A 12,698-nucleotide genomic window follows, 5' to 3' on the forward strand; every position below is an offset into this window, starting at 1 on the left:
AACACCACCATGCTTGACTCTATCTCTACATGCAACCATGTACTTCGTTTTGGTAGAATTAATGGTCAGGCCTATCCTCGCTGTCTCCCTCTTCAGAGACACGAAGACCTCTTCCACTGACCTACGATCGATTCCAATTCCAATATCGTCCGCAAAGCCAAGGAGCATGCGCAACCTTGTGATAATAGTGTCATTTCTCTGCACGCCAGATCTCCTAATAGCACCCTCGAGTGCAATGTTGAACAGTAAATTCAAAAATGCGTCTCCCTGCTCCCTGCTACTGAGGTTGACACTTCGTCTGCGATCCGAACACTTGATTTCGAACTATCCAGTGTAGTATGTGCATATCAGCCTAACTAGTTGTCGAACGGTCCTTACGAAAACCAGCTTAGTATTCGCCGACGAAGGACTCTTCCAGCGGTCTCAGTCTGTTAAACAGGATGCGCGACAGTATTTTGTACGCCTAATTCATCAGGGTAATTCCTTTGTAATTGGCATACTCCAGTCTGTGCCCTTTCTTGTAAATAGGGCGTATGAGGCTATCCAACCAACCGGTGGGCAATTCTTCGTCCTCCCATACCTTCAGAAGTACTCGGTGGATCGACTGGTAAAGCTGCTCACTTCCGTGCTTGAGAAGCTCGACCGGAATCTCGTCCTTTCCAGCAGGCGTACAGTTCTTCAGGTCGCTGATAGCCCTTTTAATCTCTCCTATGGTAGGTGGGTCCACAGCTTGATAGTCATCATTCATGTTTATCCTGTTCCTCGCTACATTTCCCTTTTTCACCGTTCAACAATTGCTGGAAGTGCTCCTTCTACCTGGCAGCCAGCGCTGTTTTATCGGTCAGCAAATTCCCTTCTCGATCATTGCACTTGGCGGGCACTGGTACGGTATTGTGCCGCGCACCATTGACCGTTGCATAGAATCTCCGCATATCATTCCGGTTCATGCTTTCTTGAGCTTCAGCTACCACACTTTCTTCGTGCTGCCTTTTCTTTCTGCGGTGGATTCGCTTTTCTTTGGCTCTCGCTGCCCTGTACCGCTCTCTGTTCTGTCGGGTACGTGGATAGGGTCCCACAAGCTGTCGACGTCTCCAGCAACGTTGATTTTTCCCAACTGCTCGTCTAGTTGATGACGGTACTGTGCAGCTACCCCATCAGTCGACAAGCGTTGTATATTGAAGCGCAGCGTTCTGTTTGTTGTGGAACTCGTAACGCTGGATAATCGCGCCCGAATTTTAGCTACAACGAGATAATGATCCGAGTCGATATTAGGGCCTCAGAAGGTCCTGACATCCTTGACATCTGAGAAATGTCACCCATCAACCAGCACGTGGTCTATTTGGGAGCAGGTATCGCAACTCGGGTGTTGCTAGGTGTGTATACGGATATTCTTTCATGCGAAGTAGGTACTGCTGATTGCCATCCCTCTAGCAGCAGCGAAGGTTACTAGTCGCAGGCCATTATCATTGATAACGGAATGAAGGCTTTCCGTTCCAATGACGGATCGGAAGAAATCTTCTTTCACGATCTGCGCATTTGCGTGGCCGATGACTATCTTGACGTCTTGTTTTGGGCACTCTCCGTAGGCCTTATCCAGATTCTCATAGAACTCATCCTTCATGTCATCGGGCTTATCGTTCGTTGGCGCATATATGCTGATCAGGCTGTAGTTGAAGAACTTGCCCTTCATTCTCAACACACAGATTCGATCGCTTACCGGTTTCCACCGAATAATTCGCTTCATCTGCTTCCAAATCACTATGAAGCCAACTCCACGTTCTGCTCTATCGTCACCGCTGTAGTAGATGTGGTACTTGATGTGTTGGCGATGGGGTTCACCACTCGAAATTCACGTTCTCCGGTTCTCGGCCAGCGTATTTCGTGGATAGCTGCCACGTTCACGCCGACTTTCCGCAGTTCACGAGCAAGGAGCCTAACAAGCGCGGGTTCATTCGGAGTTCTCACGTTCCAAGATCCAACTTTTCAATCGTTGTCCTTTATTCATTGCCGGGTCTGTTGCCGTTAAATCAATCCGTTTGCTCTACTTTTGCCTTTCTTGGTTGGTGAAGAGTGTTCGATACTGCACCCTAACCAGGGTTGCGCTACCTACATCGTGCTAGAGGGGCTGCCTCCTCGGTGCTGACACGATACAGCATTGTCAATCAATTTTAACTTTGGTATCTATAATGGTTTTCCATCATCTATATAAGACTTTTATAACACATTTTCGTCACAAGCACCAAAATAACGGTAAATATGATTGACCTAATTTTTAAGATATTGGCTGTAAAAAATGAAGGATTTGACAATTTCAGCAAACTTGCACGCAAGTTAACCACTTTTTATGGTAGTTTATTTGCTTAATTTGCAAATGAATTTAAACTTCGTGTGTTAAACACAACTTATCAACAATGTTCATAGTACTTACGATGTTCAAAACTTATTTTATGTTTTACAAAAATATTATATTTTTCCATATAAGAAAAATGAAGATTTTTTTTATGGAGACAGCAAGCATGTCAAAAAGTCGATTTAATCTAAATTTTATTGTGCAATTTTAACCCAATTAAATCTTTAATGAAAGTTGAAGCCCTATTTTGCACGCTTGTTGAACTGTACCACTTAAAAGTGTCATAATACATAGTTTAAATTACCTGTAAACATCAATGAAACCACTGTGTTATGAAAATTTGGCGGCCTGCAGCATAAAATTATGATATGCTGGATCATTTCTGAGGCATTAGATTCTTCTTCTTCTTCTTTCTGGCGTTACGTCCCCACTGGGACAGAGCCTGCTTCTCAGCTTAGTGTTCTTATGAGCACTTCCACAGTTATTAACTGAGAGCTTACTTTGCCAATGACCATTTTTGCATGCGTATATCGTGTGGCAGGTACGAAGATACTCTATGCCCTGGGAAGTCGAGAAAATTTCCAACCCGAAAAGATCCTCGACCGGTGAGATTCGAACCCACGACCCTCAGCTTGGTCTTGCTGAATAGCTGCGCGTTTACCGCTACGGCTATCTGGGCCCCTTCAGGCATTAGATTCAGCAATCCCAAATCTACTAGATCCTTGAGAACACAAAAATGTTATTTTTGTTACGCTTTCAATCAAGCAAACTGATAAATTATCATTCAAATCAAGAAATTGAAATTTTTTCATATTCAACGGAAAATACCCATCGAAGACGACTCGAAATGTACAATTGAAAATACAGTGAAACCTCCATGAGTCGATATTGAAGGGACCATCGACTCATGGAAATATTGAGTCATGGAACAGAAATCCTTTGGAAAGCAGTTTCGAGGGACCATCATAGTAACCATGAAAATTTGTTTCTAGTATGGTTCCATGAGTCGATATCGAGTCATGAAACATCGACTCATGGAGGTATCACTGTAATAGGATATGCTTAACATTAGTTGCCTATTGCATATTAGATGTTTCCATCCAACGTATTCAGGCTGTAAAATAATTAGCTTAACGACTCTCATTAATTATTACAATTCCAAAAAGCAACGTACTTTGCAATGGCCAATGCTCATCGCAACGCGTCTTCTTTCATGGTCCATTTTATCTAATGACTACCAATGAAAAGCAACCCTGAACCCTCTTAAAAAAAATTACTCCAAACGAGAAAAACTTCTCCTTCTGCCAAGGCATATTCCCTGATACAACACCTACTATAAAATTTTCAATAACAATTCCAATTATCGATTGTGATGGAAAAGATTTAATTAGTATACCAACCAGAAATTTGCGCTGCAACTGGTGCTGTGTTCCACGTTCAATTATTTTTATCGGGGATCGAACTTTTTCCGGTGACCCTCTTCCTTCCACTTCGACACGTTTTCTTAGTTCGACGTTTTCGTTATGCCACCGCAATTTAGCGTAACTTTTCCAATTTCTCGTTGTTTTATTCACTTTCTCCACTGTTTGTGTATATTTTTTATTGCGTTCCGTTGGCTGCCCACCGGCTGCTGTAAATTTTCGACCTCAACACTTTCCGCTCACCTCAGTCGTCTTGGTTTTGCGCCTCAAATTAAATACGACTTGCGGTTCGAGGGACAGTTGGCGAAGGAAATCGCACCCGACGTTTTGTAGCACTTTTTTGCTCACTTCACAAACTTTTCGCTCGCTGCCATGCAACACAATCAGATAATTTATAGACCTGGAAAGAACCGTTCTTTTCTGTCACGAGATTGTAACAAAAAACGCGTTTTCCTTTTACTTGAAATTGTACCGAGAGATACTGCCCACTCCCCGTAGGTCACTGCGCGCGTAATGATGCTTTCGCAGAGAACTGCTGGCTATTTCTACATTGCTTCCAACCACCTACAGAACTGTCGCGTTTGAGTGCCTGCCGACATCCGCACTTAATACCCTTCAAAATCAAAGCAAAAACACTGAGATAACTCGAAGGATCAACTGATGGAACAGGATCCACACAAAAAACGCTCGATGACGAAATCCTTGGCAATGGACCCTGCACCCCAATTTTCTCCCACTGCTCTCCATCCACTGCCCTTCTACTCATACAGAAACCTCCAGGCCTCAACGAAACGCACGTTGTTCTACAACACCAGCACTCGCACACGACAGAATCCTTCAAGAATGCTACAGTAGCAGTATCCGAAAAGCACCACTCAATACTCCACAACTTACTTCTTTTCCAGTGGAAAACGGGAAATTCGCGACCGCACTCGATGGTTGCCCAGGACAAACTGATACGAATACGGAGTGCCTTGTCGTCCCGGTTGCGGCAAGTGAATAAGGCACCCGCTCCATTCAACGGAACGAGGACTACGCGCGTTATTTGTATCCACCATCCATCCCATGCTCCGATGTTTGAATGAAGGTTGGTCGGGAATATTGCGACGTGAGATTCGGGGAACGGAGCAGAAGGTTGTGCTTTGCAAGCTGACTGACTGAGCTTTCGCACGAAGACAGCGACAAGCTGTTATCAGTTGAGGAAGGTGGGTAGAGTTTGTTTGGGTGATGTGGGAGTTTAGCAGTGTTGCCAAAGAAATAAGAGTGAAGTATGTGAGATTTACATAAGTAATTCATATATTTGGGACAGACTAATAAAATGACAAGAAAAACGATTTATTTGCTATTTCAGAAACTAATAAAAAAATATTACACTACGTGTCAAAAGTATGAAATCGCTTCACCGAGTATGGGGCTCTGCACAAAAAATATTCGCTCTCTTTTACTCCTTCGTGAAATTGATAAACAACAAGGCCAGTAAACTTCAAAATTCCATACATAACCAAAACAATGCAGAGCCCTATTGTACAACCACGTATTGAATATTGCAACTTATGCAGCCCACAGACGCTCAGACGATTTGACCAACATTTACTCCCCAGACAACCAGAAGTTGAAAGTTCACGTAATAACTCGTTAATTCATACAAATTACATCAAACCCGCAAAACACTGTGGATAAAATCGTCAGATTGATGAGTTTCCTCGCATAAAACGCTTTTTTCTGAGTTCATTTATACATTTTGTTTCGTCCCGTAGACTCGTATAAAGTAAGTCGAATCAATCCGTAGCAGCTGTCAAATCGATATTTGTTATCATAAGTTAAGTCGCATAAGATCACAGGTTAGTTGGGTAGAAAATGTATACACTCGCATTGTATGCTTTTATTCATCACATAATATATGCACGTATATCGCCTCCACTTTTGTACGTAGAAGGCCTTTTCGCGACATCTTATAAGTGAAATTTTGCACTTACGAAGCCTCCAGGTGATTTTGTTATACGTACTTTTTGGTTATCTGGGTCCGCCTCCAAGTTGATTATCATATTGGTGCTATTTTTGACGGTGTGTGATGCTGCTTGACGAACCAATTTGACAGTTTGTGAAAGCGATTTGACGGTTGGCAAATCGGTCGGCCAAAATCAAACGACCGAGGGGTCCATCAATAATCCGAATGCAATTTCTTTTCTTACTCGACAAGAGCTTTCGATCGAGCATAAAATTGAACATTTTGAAAGACCAAGAGTAAATAGCAGGCCGGTCGAAGCGAGAATTACTCAATGGAAATTATGGAAAAATTGCAAGAAACCTTATCAAAAATAAAAAATAAATTGATTGATTTGACAGAATGTATCAATCAAGTTTGGATGCTCATATGGCCGTTCCGGGAATTACGTTTACGACCTAAAGTTCATAATTTTCTAACGAAAAGTGATTAATTGTCGTGTCTTCTTCTTCTTCTTTCTGGCGTTACGTCCCCACTGGGACAGAGCCTGCTTCTCAGCTTAGTGTTCTTATGAGCACTTCCACAGTTATTAACTGAGAGCTTACTATGCCAATGACCATTTTTGCATGCGTATATCGTGTGGCAGGTACGAAGATACTCTGTGCCCTGGGAAGTCGAGAAAAATTCCAACCCGAAAAGACCCTCGACCGGTGGGATTCGAACCCACGACCCTCAGCTTGGTCTTGCTGAATAGCTGCGCGTTTACCGCTATGGCTATCTGGGCCCCAATTGTCGTGTCACGAGTTATAAAATGGTTCTAACCATTTTCAGACACTCGGTGGCAGGTTCCGGCAGGGCTCCAAATGGCCACTTTTGGAAGTATCTGTACCGTTGTCGTGCGACGGCTCAAATTTCAAAATTTTCCACACACAAGTGGATAGAAATCATCTTATATCCTTCCTCTTCTTTCTGCTGTTCCATCCCAACCGGAACAAAGCCTGCTTCGCAGCTGGTGTTTACATTAATGACCTGAGAGCTTTCTGTGCAAATTGACCATTTGTATGCAATAGTCTTCAAACTAAAATAGGTGATACATTCTTTCGTGTGGATCAATTTTACATTGATTTTATACAGTTGTTGATAAAGCTTTCGTGAATTTGCTCATCATTTCCATATCGAAATAAGTCGGAAACCATCATCGAGTTGAAAATGTTTAATGCATCAATCAAAAATATATCTCATTAGTCATTTTTGCGATCGATGTCTATTTTTGTCTCGGAAAATGCTACGTAGCTAATATTGTAATTGTACCTTAATTACTTTGTATAATGGATCATTAAAGTAATCAAAATGGCATTCTTGTGTGTTTGACAGAACAGCAACGCTGTCACAATGTAAAATCCCATATACAGTGGCGTCGTTGTTTTGAAACGGTGAGTGCCAAAAGTGTTACCGTCAATGATCCACTGGCTACGAAGATAATTGTGGGACCGATAGGAGGATATTTTACTAGAAATACAGCAGTTTTGTACTAAGATCCATAAAACACATAAGCTTTACTTGCACGTTATTATTATCATTCTGTTAACCACGCTGCCAGCCCTGCCCGAGTAAGTAATTTCATTCACAACCAGCCCACCCTCTCAAAGTAACAAATAGAAGCTTTTACATTCGTAAATCTTCGTGCCCCGGGAGAAAGCTCTCGTGTTCTCTCTCGAAGCCGAGAGATTTTCGCCAAACGAAAAAGAGTGAATTGAATATTGCACTTTTCTCAACAACGGCAATTGTTGCACCTACATGATACTGTACGTGAACGAGTTGTGCTTTTGGCTGAGAGTACGTGAATCCCCCCTATCTTGTTGATGGCGGTGTGAATATTCACCCCCTTATGGAAAGTGTCATTCTACTTGCTAATAAACTATATTGGTAGCAACAGTTGAATGTCCCGCTTTAGCAAGAGCCACAGGAATGCGCTTTCTAGCCATTTATGAATTATTTTATAATCAATGTCGGACCATGTCGTCGGGCATGACAGACATGTGAAAGCGGAAAGCGTGGTCTTCTTCGAACACGAGGCATCATGGAGACGCGTGGTTACTTTGCCATAAGCTAGAAACAATCTCATAAATAATACGAAGAAAGTCTACCTCAATTCGGAGAAAACCCTCACTTTGGAAGGATTTTCCCAAGCATCCCTTAAACTGACGATAGGCGTGTATGGGTACATATCACCTTGTCGGTTTTAGGAGCGATAACGAGATCCGATAATGCCATGGGAGGATGGAGGCCAATCGAGCCAGTGTAAAACTGATGAAACGGAAGATATTAAGAAAGATCCACGACAATATTTTTACGTAGTTCCCCTTGTCATGTAAATAATCGACCGGCAGTGTCACAGCTTCCGAGAAGTGAAGGAAAAGGAAACTTTATGATTTTGGGAAAGGATGGTTTTATGTTTATGGCGACGAACGTCTTCGGCATCGAAATACACATCTAAAGATAGAGAAAAAGCTTCTGGCGTAAGTTTTAATAGGTGAAGATAGATATGTAGCCAGAAAGGATTTCGCTGTGGCAACTTTATTTCCGCTCACAAATTTCATGGTTATGAAGAAAAGCTTTTTGAGGAGAATTCCTGCGGCTAAAAGAGCTACAGTAACTTATCGATACAAGCTACTACATAGTGAGGCTGCTCTGGTTGCGAAAATGTAAAATCCTAGGGACTATGCGGTGCTCAGTAACGGAAATGAAGGACTGTAACAAATGTTTTACCATTTGTCTGGGAATTGAATTCCACTGGAATGCATGCTAAAGCTTTGGATGTTGGACAAATGTGTATGTAAATGGGAACAAGAATGACGAATTGGACTGCGTGCTTTTATATATAGAAAGGGGCAAGTAATCAATATTAAATTAGTTTATCATGGTCAATCATTTTACTATATGATTCTGAGATTAAACCTGTCGCATGATGTACGATTGTAAAAGTAATAGAGAAGAGCACACTTGTGATTAATTACAATGGAAACGCTCTTTGAATAATCATCTAAGATGCAACAGTCACCAACTTCACATTGATTTTGTTTTGTTATTCCCTATTTCATCTGAGGAAAATCTTTTTAATGTATTACTGTTTAACCTTCTCCTATGTAAAAAAGTAAGAGGTTGTTTCTAAGATACGACCGCCAAGTTGACGTTGGATAACGTTAGCCTCTTCTATTTCCTGGCTTGGGACCGTCACGAACTTATGAAAGATTTCTACTGCTAAAAATCCAATTAATTTTCACACTATTTGTTGCATGTCGATTCTGATTTATTATAGACATTTGTGTTATTATTTTGTGTTTATACAAAATAATCACTTTCAGAAGCTTAGTCCGTTATATTGAAGAATTGATTTTTAAGTGTATACTTAATCATTGTTAATTTGGAGCAATTAATTCAAAATATTTGAATCATTCCTTAACAATAGAAAATATACTGCATTCCGACAGCACTGCAGCAGCGTCTTCGGAAACATTCTCAAATTGTCGTTTTGTCAATTATTCATAACTAATTAGAGATGAATTATAGCAAGAATGTGGTAAACACATTAGCAAATATAACACAAACAACTCTTTAGTACACATTTGTTAGCCCTGAAAAGGGCCGATTGAACTGTGAGAATCGAGTAACTATTATTTAGTTCACCGACAGTTCTGTTGCTGTGAGAATTGCCAATACTGTTGCGCTTCATGGTAGAAATATTTTCAAAACTCTTTCAAAATTGAATTATCGTCCTGAAAAGGACGGTTGGGTTTGGATATCGTCGATCGCCATTCCATGCACAGGTTTGATGGATTCAGTGCTAGTTTTGAATTCTGGTCTCGGTGATGGTGGTGATTTAACCTCAAAATCTGTACAGCGTATGGCCCTGCCACTTCAGAGCGTAGCCGACAGAATTCTGGATGACTTCAGCACACCGCGGGTTTTCTCGTAGATGAGACCGAAGGTACGCTTGACGTCACCACGGCGAGCCAGACGGCGGTGGTTTGGTGATGATGCAATTGATGTTGTCACGCAAAACCTTGCGATGACGCTTGGCGCTTCCTTTTCCGAGTCCGGTTTATCTTCGGCAACGATTGTAACAAAACTGATGCTTGGCCGCCGGCTCAGCTCCTTTTATGCGGTACGCAATGGATGAATTCTTCTTGCTCGCCCGCTGTTCACTGTTCGTCTCGCTCGCTCGCAAGAGAAGATCATAAAAGGGACCGGCAGCCGCGCACATTCAATCATTCATTTGTTTCAATCCGTCCAGAGAACACTACGACGATGGCTCTACCAAGCCGACTGCCCGTAAATCCACTGGTGGAAGCGGCCCCACGAAAGTCTCTCGCTAGAGCGCCTCAGCCACCGGAGGAGTCAAGAAGCCGTATCGCTATCAGCCAGGAACGGTCTCTCTGCGTGAGATCCGTCGCTACCAGAATTCGACGGAGCTGCTGATCCACAAATTGTTTTTCCAGCGCCTGGTCCGTGAAATCGCTCAGGACTTCAAGACCGATCTGCGATTACAGCGCTTGGCCGTCATGGCCCTGCAGGAAGCGAGCTAGGCCTATCTTTGAGGCTACCAACATGTGCGCGATCCACGCCAAGCGTGTGACCATCATGCCGAAAGCCTTCTAGCTGGTTCGTCGTATCCGTGACGAACGAGTTTAAATTTAAATTGAATGACACAAGCAAAACGGCCCTTTTCAGAGCCACAACAATGCATTCCACGTAAAAGAGTTACGGCTAGAGATATTTCACATATTATTATTAATTTATTTATTTAATTGCCAATTGAAATTTCGGATGATTAGTTTTACAACGGAGTGAAATGGCAAACAAAGTTTTACATAGGTTCCCGTCGGGCGGCGGTAGCATTTTTGCAGTCTACTCTGTGCGATTATTTGGTTTCGACCGACAATTTCTTACCAAATCAAATCATCAACGAAGCTGTTGCTGATAAGTTTTAGCTTTCAAATCGACAAGTTTATACTGATCGTTTTGTCATGCATGTGGTTAGCGACGACGACGACAACGGCATTATCCAATCATCGCATAATGCGAGGCAAACCGGGATCCTCATTCTAGTGCCGTCCCCAATTTATCTCTCATGCACACAATGTCGAAGATTGCCCTGCAAGAGTGCGATGGGAAATTGATTTCTTGGCCCTGTGATTCTCGTAAAGCACTAATGTTGACGCTTATGAAAGATTGCATGCAAATGACTGACCGAAATATGAATCCATCACATCCATTCACCAGTAATGTCGCTCTTCACGGTGTAAAATTCTCATAAATCTCTTTCAAAATGAAATTGTCGTCCTGAAAAGGACGGTTGAGGGTAGTCACAATCGATCGAACTGGGTTTTCATTCCATTCTTAGACAGAAACACACCAAAAGATTACCGAAGACGATTTAATTAAAATGCGGTCGTGCGCGTGCGCGTGAAGTGGAATTTGATTGGCTTCGACTGAACACGAGATAATGGAGAGAAGTAAGAAGAAGACCGAAAGGGGCGTTTCCCTTTGAATGACGAAAGTGGCTAAGATATCGCGCAATGATGTCTGTGTCAGGAATACACAAGAAAAATGTGCTTTTCTATGAAAAATAAGACATGCTTCGATATTTCTCAATTTTTCAATAGTTTAGTCATGAGAATCAATAGTTTTCATTGTTGGAGTAGATTCGTAGAAAGATTTCCAATCGATTGGTGAAAGAATCTTGAAAATCTATCCGGGCATTAGAAAGTTATTAACAGTCAAAATCTAACCACTTCTCGTGACGCGAGCGATTTTTCGTTTTTCGAAATTGTACCCCAGTATGTTGCCGTAAGACGTTATCCAACGTCAAAAAGAAGATAACTTTTGCGTCTGCTAAGAAGAAATTGCATCTGGCGGTACTGAGGAAAATTTTATCTTGGCTTTGGCAATGACGGCGCATCACAACGGAGATTGGAAAACATGCGAACGCAGTGACGACATCAGGCCTTATCGTTCAAATATATCGTTCCGTCACAGGGGGAGGGAGAGGGTCTTCCATAGTGTTACAGCCCTTATACACAATTTAAATCTTCCATACAAAAGTTGTTACGTGGGGAAGGAGGGGGTCTAGAACTGGCACATTTTGGGTTATGTAATATTTGAATCATTCCTTAACAATAGAAAATATATTTATTGCATTCCGACAGCACGACTCGGAAACATTCTCGATTTGTCGTTTTGTCAATTATTCATAACTAATCAGATATTGTATGATGCTACGAGATGAATAAATGTAAGAATATGGTAAACACATTAGCAAATATTACACAAATAACTCTTTAGGACACATTTGTTGGCACTGAAAAGGGCCGATTGAACTGTGAGAATCGAGTAACGCGGACACATTTTGCCAGCGAACAGGTTGAAATCCTCCTCGCCCGATAAGATTTGCGGTGGCGATGATGATGGGCGCTTGAACAAGCGGCTTGAGCTGATTTTCTTCAGCCATCTCGTAGCCAGCGATTTCACAAACCGGACACTGGATTTGCAGCAGCTTAAGGTGAAGATGAATCGAAGCCAAACCTCAAATTTTCAAGAGCACGGATCTGGAGAACCAAACATACGTTTAAGCTGAAAACTTTTTCGATTGGTCACTCGCTGGTGGTGACCAATCGATTAAGTTTTCAGCTCAAACGGGTTTTCGGTTCTCCAGATCCGAGCTCTTGAAAATTTGAGGTTTGGCTTCGATTCTTCTTCACCTTAATGATTGTTAATTATTGATGCTGGTTTTCTTGTCCACACACTAAGGGTGAGTTACGAATTTTGATAATAACTCAGCAGCGGAACATTCGGTAAACAAAATTTGTAGATATTGTTGGAATTTTACTGATTTTGGTAAAATGTTACCGCAAATCACTAAAAATTTCACCAAAACTATTATTTTTGATTCACCGACAGTTCTGTTGCTGTGACTATTGCC

General features: G+C 41.9%; 1 protein-coding gene across 2 annotated transcripts in view; it reads right to left on the minus strand.

Annotated features, from left to right (window-relative positions):
* Nucleotides 1–4,798, minus strand: part of LOC5577758 (ras-related protein Rap-1b) — a 436,890-nt gene extending 432,092 nt beyond the window's left edge. Inside the window, exons 1-2 of one of the 2 annotated variants that reach the window (XM_021849004.1) lie at nucleotides 4,666–4,798; nucleotides 3,751–4,171 (exon numbers count right to left, since the gene is read on the minus strand). The gene's annotated coding sequence lies outside the window, so the exon portion shown is untranslated. Of the gene's footprint in view, nucleotides 1–3,750; nucleotides 4,192–4,665 lie in introns of both variants that reach the window. The other variant, XM_021849005.1, reaches the window with a different exon arrangement.
* Between the last annotated feature and the right edge of the window lie 7,900 nt (nucleotides 4,799–12,698).

The sequence above is a fragment of the Aedes aegypti genome, chromosome 3 (assembly GCF_002204515.2).
Source record: "Aedes aegypti strain LVP_AGWG chromosome 3, AaegL5.0 Primary Assembly, whole genome shotgun sequence".
Taxonomy (NCBI): Eukaryota; Metazoa; Arthropoda; class Insecta; order Diptera; family Culicidae; genus Aedes; species Aedes aegypti.